This window comes from Grammomys surdaster, unplaced genomic scaffold, assembly GCF_004785775.1.
Source record: "Grammomys surdaster isolate TR1022 unplaced genomic scaffold, NIH_TR_1.0 125940, whole genome shotgun sequence".
In the NCBI taxonomy this organism is placed as follows: Eukaryota; Metazoa; Chordata; class Mammalia; order Rodentia; family Muridae; genus Grammomys; species Grammomys surdaster.
This window is the reverse complement of record NW_021620762.1, coordinates 2,631,799-2,643,775: the sequence shown is the minus strand read 5'-3', so window position 1 is coordinate 2,643,775 and position 11,977 is coordinate 2,631,799. Positions and strand designations below refer to the sequence as shown.

Here is an 11,977-nt window from a genome sequence, read left to right as displayed (position 1 = left end):
CAGAATACACAGCACACACAGCATACACAGCATACACAGTATACACAGCACACACAGCATACACAGTATAAACAGTATGTCTCCTAGACTTTTCCAAGTTATTAAAACAAAGACATGTGAAAACTGATGAAAATCTACTTAGAAGCTAACGTAACAGGACGTCATTGAATCTGCCCTGCAGAGCTTCTGAGCCTCTTGATACTCTTGACTGCCCTTCAGACATTCCCCAAGAGCAAGAAGCAGCTAAGCTAAATCAACTAGCTGGATTACTTTCTTTGGCTTTTATAAAAGTCTAAGATGGTTTAAGTCATGTACACTGAAATCTAGTAGCTACACAATTGTACCTTCTAGAAGGTCCAGGTCAGAGACAAAATCCAGACCTCACGATCATCAAGTTGAGGACATGTGGGCTTCCCCAGACCCTGTGTCATCCTTGTCCTTCCTGAGTGCTCTGCATGTCTGTCCTCACCACCTCTCAGCCCCCGACCCCTTGAGCCGCACCCTTCAGTACCACCCATGCTTTTCCAAGGAAGCCTTTCTCCAAGGCTCTGCTTCTTTTGACTTAATCCCTGCATGCCGCAGGATCCTGGGCTTTAGCTGGCATGGCAGCTAATGCCTGCAATCCACACTTCTGAGGCAGAAGCAGGAGAGCTGACAGTTTGAGGCCAGTCTGTTCTGCTTGAGGAGATCCTGTCCCAAACAAACAGACAATCCAAGTTTGCACAGAGTGTAAAGCATAAATTCTTTATGAAGTGATTCATGGGCCAGCAAGATGGCTCTGTGGGTAAAAGCACTTACTGCCAAGACTGATAGCTGGAGTTCCATCCTTAGTACCCACACAAGTGGACAGAGAGCACCAACTCCTGTAAGCTTCCTTCTGACCTCCATGTGAGTGCTGTGCTATGTGCACCCCCAATCCTGCCACACACACCAAAAGTACATAGGGGAAAATCCCCAGTAAGTAAATGTAATAAAAATAGGTAATTCATACTACCCATCCCCAACATCATTAATGTAAGTTACATTTATAATTCTCAGCCTGGCCACTCATACAAAGATTCTTTTCTGCTTGATAATAACCTATAAAGAATACACAGCTCCATAATTAAGCAGGAAGTCCAAAGTCCAGCAGAAGGACTTAGTGACTGGCCTCTAACAAAGTATGGCAGTTTTCAATAGATAAACCTGTACTGTCTGGATCAAGTGATCACGACTGATCAATAGCGAGTCCAGGAGTACTATAATACTATACTACAATAATACAAACAATACTATAATACAAGAAATACTATAGTACACCAAATACTGTAGTGCATGGGATACGGTAATACTACCCTACAATAACACAAGAAACACTACAGTATATGGAATACTATAGTATATACAAGATAGTAAGAAATCTGTAACTCAGACTTTGAGATAGGTCATAGAAAACAGGAAAGATGTGTGTGGGTTTAGACAAGTTGCTTTACCCTACCAACCCTCCATTTCCTTAAGAATACAACACATAGTAAGGAGTTACCTGAGAATTGATGGGATTAAAATTTGTATTAGTCAAGATCCAGTAAGGGGCCAGTGAGAAGGCTCACAGCGTAAAGTCACTACATGCTAAACCTGATGAGCTGAGTGAGTTCAATTCTTAGCACCCATGTAGAAAGAGGAGACTCTCAAAGGTAGTCCTATAATGTGATACACGTGTGAGCACACGATATATATTAATACATTTTATTTAAAAATGATTGTTGGGCCAAGATGGCGCCGAAAGCGAAGAAGGAAGCTCCTGCCCCTCCCAAAGCCGAAGCCAAAGCAAAGGCCTTGAAAGCTAAGAAGACAGTGCTGAAAGGCGTCCACAGCCACAAAAGGAAGAAGATCCGAACGTCACCCACCTTCCGGCGGCCCAAGACACTGCGGCTCCGGAGGCAGCCAAAATATCCTCGGAAAAGTGCACCCAGGAGAAACAAGCTTGACCACTATGCTATCATCAAATTCCCACTGACCACTGAGTCAGCCATGAAGAAAATAGAGGACAACTACACACTTGTGTTCATTGTGGATGTCAAGGCCAACAAGCACCAGATCAAACAGGCCGTGAAGAAACTCTATGACATTGATGTGGCCAAAGTCAATGCCTTGATAAGGCCTGACAGAGAGAAGAAGGCATATGTCCGGTTGGCTCCTGATGATGATGCTCTGGATGTTGCCAACAAGATGGGGATCCTCTAAACTGAGTCCAGATGACTCGTTCTAAATAGACACTTTTTTTTCACCATTAAAAAAAAATGATTGTTGGACAGTGGTGGCGCACACCTTTAATCCCAGCACTTGGGAGGCAGAGGCAGGCGGATTTCTGAGTTCGAGGCCAGCCTGGTCTACAAAGAGAGTTCCAAGACAGCCAGGGCTATACAGAGAAACCCTGTCTTGAAAAACCAAATCAAACCAAACCAAGCAAACAAACAAAAAACAGAAAAAAAAAAAAACGTAAATTTCCCCATTGGAAATATCTGGGAGTAGAGAAAAACGTCTAAGTGTCTGCTTTTCAATGTCAGCTAAGGAACAATACACTCTCACTTTTGGGATATATTTCATTTGTTGTGCTGTTTTTATGCAGTAAAGCAACAACCTTGCTTCCAAGTCAAAAAACAATTCATAAAAATAGTTTTGGGGCTGCAGAGCTGGCTCAGAGTTAAGTTCTCCCTGCCCTTGCAAAGGACCACGGTTCAGTTGCTAGCACCAGCATGGTAGCTCACACCTCTAACTCCAGCTCCAAGGCATCTGCGCCCTCTCCTGGCATCTCTGGGCTCCTGCACACACATGGTGCACATAAACTCACACAGGCGAACACACATATGCACACAAAAAATTAAAATTGCATTGGAGAGCTGGCTCAGCAGTTAAGAACACCGACTGCTCTTCTAGAGGTCCTGAGTTCAATTCCCAGCAACCACATGGTGGCTCACAACCATCTGTGATGGGATCTGATGCCCTCTTCTGGTGTGTCTGAAGGCAGCGACAGTGTATTATTCATATAAATCAAAATAAATAAATCTTTAAAAATAATTAAAAATAATTAATTCAAAAAATTATAGGAAATAGAAAATCGGGCTGAGGACTGTGTTCTTCGGTTAGTGCAGTCTTAGCTCTGCCCGCAGTTAGCATAGTCTTAGCTCTGCCCCCTGAGAAAATCAGCATGCAACTAACCTCGGTATAATCAGAGCTCCTCAGTCACTTGCTCATGGACAGGCTGGAGAATGAAGTAAGTATGCACTTAGGGATGCTGTTAGACCTTTTGGCCCGGAAGGGCTTTTACAGCCTTCAGTAGAACTGTCTCATTAAAATTTATATATCTTTAAAAGTAGAAAAACTGCCGGGTGTGGTGGTACATGTAATTTCAGCATTCAAAAGGCAGAGACAGAGAGATCACAAGTTCAAGGCCTGAATTGGCACCCAAAAAAAAGAAAAAAAAAGGCAGAAAAATGAGCCAAAATTTTCTTTGAACTGTAAACCAGTAAGTACCGTTTCCCGTAAGGGACCACAACAGCAACAGGAAGCGGGTGAGAGTGTGCTTGGTTTCAGTATGTTTCAAAGACATTTCGAGGAAATTCCTACAACCAGATGCTTCAGAGCTTGCCTGCCGAACCACAGCTGCCCTCAGCTCTCAGCAGCACTGTCCAGACAGGGACTTACACCACACAGCATCTTTCCCCACGCTCCTGTAAGAGAGTCTGCCCTCAACTTGCCACCTTCCCAGTGCACCACACTCTGTGTGTGTGTGTGCACGTGCGCGCGCGTGTGTGTGTGTGTGTGTGTGTGTGTGTGTGTGTGTGTGTCTGTGCTGTTGTGGGACATTATAAGCTCAAGGGGAAAACCCACTTTGATCTCATTTTTGGGCCACCTGCAGGATGAAACCAGTACATGCAGAAATACATCCTGGCAGTGTGTGCCCCAGTGTGACTCACTAGACGGTGAGTGAGTATTGCCTCTCAGACCAAAGGGCACATGTGCACAATTAACACTCACAAATATAACTGGAAAAAGAAAGGTCACTAGGTAGTTCTGCTTTCTTTTGTGTGACAAGGTCCTGCTGTGCAGCCTGGCTGGTCCGGAACTCACTATGTAGATCAAGGTGATCTTGAACTTTTAGTATCCTCTCATCTCTGCCCCATGAGTTCTGGGTAGGCCACAGTACTGGACCTGTGGAACAATATTTATCAAGTTTCCTTGCTACTTAGTATTTCTTAAGCTAAATGATTTAATAATCCAGGGGTGCCATCAGAAGCCGTCAGATAGCAGGGCCTTGCCTCTGTTCTCCCACTGACTTGACAGAGGATACTCAGATAAGTCATTATAGATGTCTCTGGACATCAGTGTCCCCATCTGTAGAACAAGACTTACAGCTCCTGTCTATCTTACAGAGAAGCTGAGATCAATGAAAACGCTTTGAAAGGCATGTCACAAAAATGCATCACAGCGGTCAGCAATGGTGACGTCATCCTCAATAACACACTCTACCTGGAATCCATGCTTTGTTTCCTAATTACTTTTGTCTTTACTTACTTCGTCCCAGAGTAAACACTTGGAGTAAACATAACTAGCCCATACATCACTTTGCTGTGACCCTGGAGAGATTGTGTTTTCCCAGAATATTAGAATTCACTCTCTGGGTTTGTAAACTTCCAACAGAGACATGGATTCCAACCCTGTCAGGGTAGTACCACATGCCTTCAATCACAGCACTCAGGAGTCCGAGGCAGACAGAGCTCTGTGAGTCCTAGATTACCCAGGACTGCATGGTAAAGCACTCTGTTTCAAAAGATAAGAGAGGGAAAGATAACGTCTTAGTTAGGGTTCCTATTACTGTGGTTAAACCATGACCAAAAGCAACTTGTGGAAGAAAAGGTTTATTTCAGTTTACAGCTGTCAGCCCGAGAGAAGTCACACGATGAGGCATTTTTCAATACAGCTTCTGCTCCTGAGATAACTTCAGCTTGTGTCAAGATGACAAACAAAAAAATAATAAATAAATAAGTTAATAAAATCAAGATTTCCAAACCCCTCAAAACCTTGAGTCACTCCTCCCCTCCTGCCCCTCAGGCACTGGCAGCCGCAGATCTGTTTCCTATCCTCATAGTTTGGCTCTCTGCAGATGACAAGACACATTAGAGAGGCACAGAGCACTGTGCATTAAGCAGCCATGGGTATATCAGGAGAAGCAGGAGAGGCGGTGTCTAATGAACGGGTGAGAAAGCAGAGAATTCTCCACAGCCTGGGATGGCCCTGCAGACTTCACTGAAAGCAGCCCACTTTCAATGAGACGTGAAGGAACTTAAATACAAAAAGAAAAATGTCTCAACAGGGGACAGCCTGCTGTTTTCTCCCATGGTGGTACACTGGCATTAACATAATCCTAGCCCTACAGGGGGTGAGGCAGATCAGCAGATGAAGGTAAATCTTGGCTACATGATATCCTGTCAATAAACAAAAAAATTTGAAGAAAACCATAGCTAGCTAGAAATTAATACAGATTAAATTCTTTTCTCTCTTGTTTTCAAAACAGAGTTTCTCTACATAGTCTTGGCTGTTCTAGAACTCACTTTTTAAACCAAATTGGCCTTGAACTCACAAAAATCCACCTGCCTCTGCCTCCCTAGTTTTAAGATTAAAGATATGCACCGCAGCCAGCCTCAGATTACATTGCTGCTACACTAAGAACCCTCTTCCCTGTAAGATCTGACCTGATGCCACGCCGCTGCCTTAGTTTGTGGCTAGTGAAATACTTAATTGTCACACCAAACTGCAAAGACCAGCTGCGTGTTCTGCACAGCTCTGGGCTAACACAAATAGAAGCTCAGTAAGCCCAAGACTGTGAAAGAGAGACAAGGAAGCAACCTGTGCAAGACTGAACCCAGGTAAACTGCACATTGCTTCCTATTACCAACACGGCAGAAAGTGACACTGGCCATTAAAATTGTTAAGCAAAATCCTACACAAGGAAAACCTTGTCCTGTACTTCAGACGCCTTAACCGCAGTGTTTACCCATTCCCCAGGACAGGCAGCACACTAGTTATAGCTTACATTTTCAATGGCATGTATATAGAGCCAACTCTCACTTTTGAGGTGTAGCTTGGAGAAGCTGTTGAAAATATGAAGTCGAGCAGGGCTTCTCAGCTCCCAGACACACAGATCTGAAATCTGAAGAACTGAGCCCGAGGAGGGCCTTGCACTCACCATAGTACACACACCTGCAAGCATGCCTGTGCCTGACTTGTGCAGAAAGGAGAGTTCTGGGATAAAAATGTCTAAGAAGAATCAACACTTGGGGGACTGGGAGAGGAAGTGGTAACACTGAGTGAAGAGACAAGTCTGAGGGAGACCCTGTGTAGTAGAATCTGGCTGTGGTCAGACTCACAAGCTGCCTAAGACAGTCTGTCTTGGCACAGCGGTATAAGACTGTAATCCTAGCACCTAAGAGTCGAAGGCTGGAGGAACAGTCTGAAGGCTCAGAGGTAGCCAGGCTTGTAGACTAAGAACATCTCGGAGCAAAACAAAACACCAGTGATTTCTGCAGACGGGATTTTGGAGATGGGTTACCCATCAGTCAGATAGCAAAGGGAATCCACTCTGAGGGAGGGATGTGACAGCTGGTCCCTGGCATTCTGTGACTTTTCCTGCAAGGTGAAGGGAGACAGAAACCACGTAGCATTTACTGCACTGGTTGGTTTGATGTCTCTGGAACAGGCGGTATAGAAGAGATGGTTCCAGCAGGACTGTAGAGCGGATACTCATTATTCACAGCCATCCATGACGAAAAGAGAAAAGAACAACCTCAGATATGGTGACAGTCAACAATGTAAAGCCAGCTCTGACCTGGTGATATGGTGACAGTCAACAACATAAAGCCTTTTCTGGCAACACCCAATCATAACTACCTCCTGCAGGCACAAAGCAGAATTTAAGAGCAGCAGAATTTAGGCTGCATCCCTGTAATCCAAGAACCTTGGAGGCTAAGGCAGGAGTTCAAGGCCACCTAAGCTATACCAGGAGATCCTGACCCAAAACAAATGAAACAAAAACAGAGACTGGAGATGCAGCAATGAGCCTTGCATGCAAGACACAGAACAAAATTACAGACATGGTGGTACATCCATAGAATCTCAGCTCCTGGGAGGATGAAGCAGGATGATCAGGAATTTAAGTGAATTGTCAGCCAGCCTGAGATACAAAAGACAGACAGACTGACAGATGGGGAGAGGGAATGAAAGAAGGAAGTCTGTAGAGTTAAGCACAGCCTGGCCTTTCAGTGAAGCCAAGTGTGCTATCTGAAGGCCTTGGTACAAATGGATGAACTCCATTTGAGATGGAGATGTCTGGCTATATTTACTGGAAACCATAAACCCCAGATTCCCAGATTCACTGAGCCTGTGAAGGGCGCTACTCCCTCTCCCTAAAGATGGAAGAACCTGCCCTTACTTGCCCTTCTCCCCTTTGCTTAACTGACTACACAGTAAGTGTAACACCTGATAAGGCAATACTTGCCCTACAGACCTGTCCCCATTTGCCCTTCTGGCCACCACCATAGCCAGGCTCAAATATCAATAAGAGAGGAAGGTTTGTTGTTGTTCTTTTAATGTCAGAGTTATTGAGGGACCTGAATAATACATCCCCTGGCAGGCCCTGAAGGGTAAGAAGCGTGGTGAGTCTTTAGGGAATCGTTTAAAAGTCTCTACACAGGGGAGCATCATTCTAGAACAGGCCTGATGTTAAAAGTCAGGGAAACTTACTAGTTAGCTATATCCTCTGGGAGAGTCCAAAATATGCTCTGGTTGCTACAGCCTAGACACTACCTCTCCTACTGTTCTCAGCACAGGCCCACTTCTCTATGCATCCGAACACTCTTCTTGCCTACTGAGACCTAGGGTCTGACCTGAACAACTGGTCATCTGTGTTCATGCTCACAGCTCCACAGTTCTCTTATGTCGCCAGAATGGATATTAATTGAGCCCCAATTAAATAGCTACTGGTGAGGATCTGATGAGATGGCTCAGATGCTCAGATCATTTGTTCTTACAGAGGTCCTGGGTTCAGTTCCCTGCCCTCACATGATGGATCACAACTGTCTGTGACTTCAATGTCAGGTAATCTGCCACTGAGGGCCCTGCTTGCATGTGGTACACACACATACATGCAGGCAAAACACTCATACATATAAAATAAAAATATCTTAAAAGAAAAAATATATTGACGGAGTTTTCCAGGTCCAAAGGATGGAAGTGCAGACCTCACAGGGGAGCAGGGCAGGCTGCTTGTGTGGCCTGGCTGGACAGGCGCTCGCCCCTCCCACTGCCGGCCCCGCCCCGCCCCCTGCCGTCTTCCCCCCCCCCCCCCCCCCCCGCGGCCTCCCTGTAAGCCCTGTGCTGGGTCACCTGGAGGAGCTGCGTTCACTTAGTTGGATGAATCCCAGGTGCTTCTGTCTGACCTTTCTCATGTCATGTCTTAGCTGCAGGACAAGTTGCCTGTGGCAGGGACTATATATTTTACGTCTTTCTATCACTAGAACCTAACATTAGCCTAGAATCTCAGGGAGGTTCACTAGGATATTAAAAGAATGAGGGAGTGAATGAGGCCATTGGATCAGTAGTTTGTCCAGCAGACAGGGGCAAAGGACAAAGAGTTGGCTGGGTGTGATGATTATGGAAGGAAATTGTTGTCTCAAACAATAAAAAGACTAAGAAAAGAACAGACTGGGAATTAAGAGTGCTCAGTGCTCTTCTAGAGAACCTGAGTTGTCGTCGAGCACACACATGAAGCAGCTCACAGCTGCCTCTAACTCTAGCTGTAAGGAATCTGATGCCCTCACCAGGTCTCCGTGGGCATCTGCACTCATATGCATACACTCATACAGACATACAGACATTCATAATTAAAAAGAATAAAAACAAATGTAAAAAAAAAAAGAAAGGAAAAGATCAGAGAAGACAGAAGATGTTTTTTTGAGACAGTCTCACTCTGTGGCTCATGCCCACCTCTAACTCACAGCAATCTTCCTGCTCTGGCCTTCTGTGTGCGCCCGGATTACAGGGGTGAGTCACCTTCAGAAACTCAATGAATCTGGGGATTTGGGGTCCATGGTTTGCCAGTAAATATACCCAGACATTTCCATCTCAAGTCTAGGATTAGAGAGTCACCACATCTGGCTTAAAGGTAATAATAAGTTATAATAAAATAAATTATTCCCTGCCTTTCTGAGGCCTGGTGACTAACCATCACCTTCATCTATTCGCAAACCCAGAGGCAAAGCACACTTGGTACGGTAGCCATGGCCCTTCAGACATGGGCCGCTGTCCTCTCAGTTTCCCCTCTAAGTGGCACCCACAATCAACACTTCCAGAGCCCCAGTCCACTGTCCTGCTCTGTGCTTTTCCGGCTACTGTTGACTCAGTTCCAGTGCCTTCCCGCTCTCCTGCCTGACATCGCGCTCGAGCCCTTAGATGGAAGCCTCTCAGATGCCCTTGCTCTAGAAAATAGGCACCCACTCTCTGTGCCAGGACACTGGGTCTTCTCTCCCACAGTGCTTGCTTGGCACATCAGAGCGAGGTGTGAGCCTGCTTACTCGACCCCGCTTTCTGCAGGAATATCAAATGGCTGACTGAAAGCTCCTCTTTCTCTCTCCCTGCCTCCCAACCTCACTCCCAGAGTTACTATGTGCAAAACCCTACTTCAGAGGCACTGAAGTAACACACTGGTATGTTCCTGTCAACAACTCGGCCTGAGATGGGCACTGCGGTAAAATCCAGTCATTTTAGCTAGTTAGAAAAGTGAGGCAGGAATCACTGGAGTTCGGAAGTAAAAGAGCAGCCTAGGCACCATAACAAGACCACATGTACAAGCCTGAGAAGCAGAATGTGATCCCTGGAACCCACCGAGGAAGGAGAGAAGGAAATCCTGAGAACCATCCTTGACTTTCGTATGTGTGTGTGGCATGCTGACAGGGAAAAAAAAAATAAGACAGAAAGAAAGGAAGAAACCTTGCCTCTAGCTGGTTGGTGGCACTTCTAAAGACCAGTTCTCGAAAGATACAGGCAGGGCTGGAGAGATGGCTCAGCAGTTTTAAGAGCACTGGCTACTCTTCCAAAGGACCTGGGTTCAATTCCCAGCACCTACACAACAGATCCTAATAGTCTACAACTCCAGCTCCAGGGGACCTGGCACCCTCACGAAGACATACATGCAGGCAAAACACTAAAGCATATAAAATAAAAATAAATAAATCACTAAAATAAAAAAAAATCACTTAAAGAAAAAAGAAAGATAGAGGAAAGCTCAGGAGTTCAGAGCCTTTGCTACATAGCAAGTTTGAAGCCAGCCCGGGCTACCTGAGACTGTCTATTAAAATAATACGCTTGTTCTTGCTCTGGAGGTGCACCTCAGTGGTAGAATGCTTGGCAGGCATTCCCCTGCACACATGCTAATAAGAGCTTACAACTGCGGATGCTGCATTCGGTACAACTCTTGGGCACGTCTCTCGAAGACAGGGAAGTAAAGCACACACGTGCTCCTTAGTTCTCAGCGGCCTTGCTGCAAAGAGCACGAGGGGCAAGGCAGGAATCAGGCCACTTCAGAGAAAGCAGCCTGAGGCGAACTGTCAGGACTGGCTAACACGCAACAGTTTCCCACGAACAAGAGGAATGTTGTGTGGACTCCTGGCTGCAAGCAGAGAGAAGGAGGGCATTGCAGAGACGACAGCTCCGAGTGACTAGGTAACTTAGAGCTTTAATGGTTTCCCTCAGCAAACTAACTCTAAACAAGGGGACAGAGAAGCCAGCAGCTGCTCTGCCTACCCTTTCCAGGACCTGGATGGTCTTTACTGGGCATTTCTCCGCTGTGCTTCCCAGAGGCCTTCAGAAGCCCAGGGCATCGCTTAATACAGCACTGGAGAGCTAGGAGTGGGGTGCACACTTTGCTTTTTGTTTTGTTTGTTTGTTTGTTTGGTTTGGTTTGTTTGTTTTTTGTTTTTTCGAGACAGGGTTTCTCTGTGTAGCCCTGGCTGTCCTGGAACTCACTCTGTAGACCAGGCTGGCCTCGAACTCAGAAATCCACCTGCCCCTGCCTCCCAAGTGCTGGGATTAAAGGCGTATGCCACCACTGCCCGGCGGGGTGCACATTTATAACCCAGCTCTCTGCAAGAGGATCTGGAGTTTTGGGCCAGTTTGTGCTATGTAGGAAAACACTGCCCAAACCAAACAACAAACAAAAGATAAAAACCCCACCCAGTACTTTGAACCCAATGTAGATGCTAAGGGTGCAGCTTAGCGGTAGGTGGCTTGCTCCCCATGCATGAGGCTGTATGTTTGACATGTGGCACTGTAAAGACAAAGCAATACACAATAATGTGAAGACACAACGGATGGTCCATCTGCCCACAACGAGCAGCAGCTGAAGAGCTAACTGGAGGAAAGGTTGGCAAACAGAGCTGTCACTGTTCCAGGCTGCTTCTCATCCAGCAAGCCGCAGGCATCTTCCCAGTGTTGTGTTCCTCTAAAGTCAGAACCTTCCCCACTTTATAAGTGGGGAATCTGAGACCTTCCAAGGTCACAGAGGTTAATGGCAAAATAAAAAGAAGATTTTAAGCCGGGCGGTGGTGGCGCACGCCTTTAATCCCAGCACTTAGGAGGCAGAGGCAGGCGGATTTCTGAGTTCGAGGCCAGCCTGGTCTACAGAGTGAGTTCCAGGACAGCCAGGGCTAAACAGAGAAACCATGTCTCGAAAAACCAAAAAAAAAAAAAGAAGAAGAAGACTTTAAACCCTGATTCCCACTCTCTTCAGCTACCTTTCTGGACATGCACACACTCATTCATCTAAATCCAATGCTAAGAGCTGATTAACAATTTGCCTTGATGAAATATGCTGGGGGTAGACCCCTAGTGCTCCAGTGAGGGAAGGGAAGGCTTCTCAGCTGCTCTCTTGGAAACGACAGGAAAT

At 45.9% G+C, this 11,977-nt stretch overlaps 1 protein-coding gene and 1 pseudogene across 3 annotated transcripts in view; one reads left to right on the top strand and one right to left on the bottom strand.

Annotated features, from left to right (window-relative positions):
- Rnf157 (ring finger protein 157) overlaps nucleotides 1-11,977 on the bottom strand; it is a 68,516-nt gene that overhangs the window by 37,013 nt on the left and 19,526 nt on the right. The gene's annotated exons all lie outside the window — the stretch shown is intronic.
- Nucleotides 1,753-2,223, top strand: LOC114608839 (annotated as a pseudogene).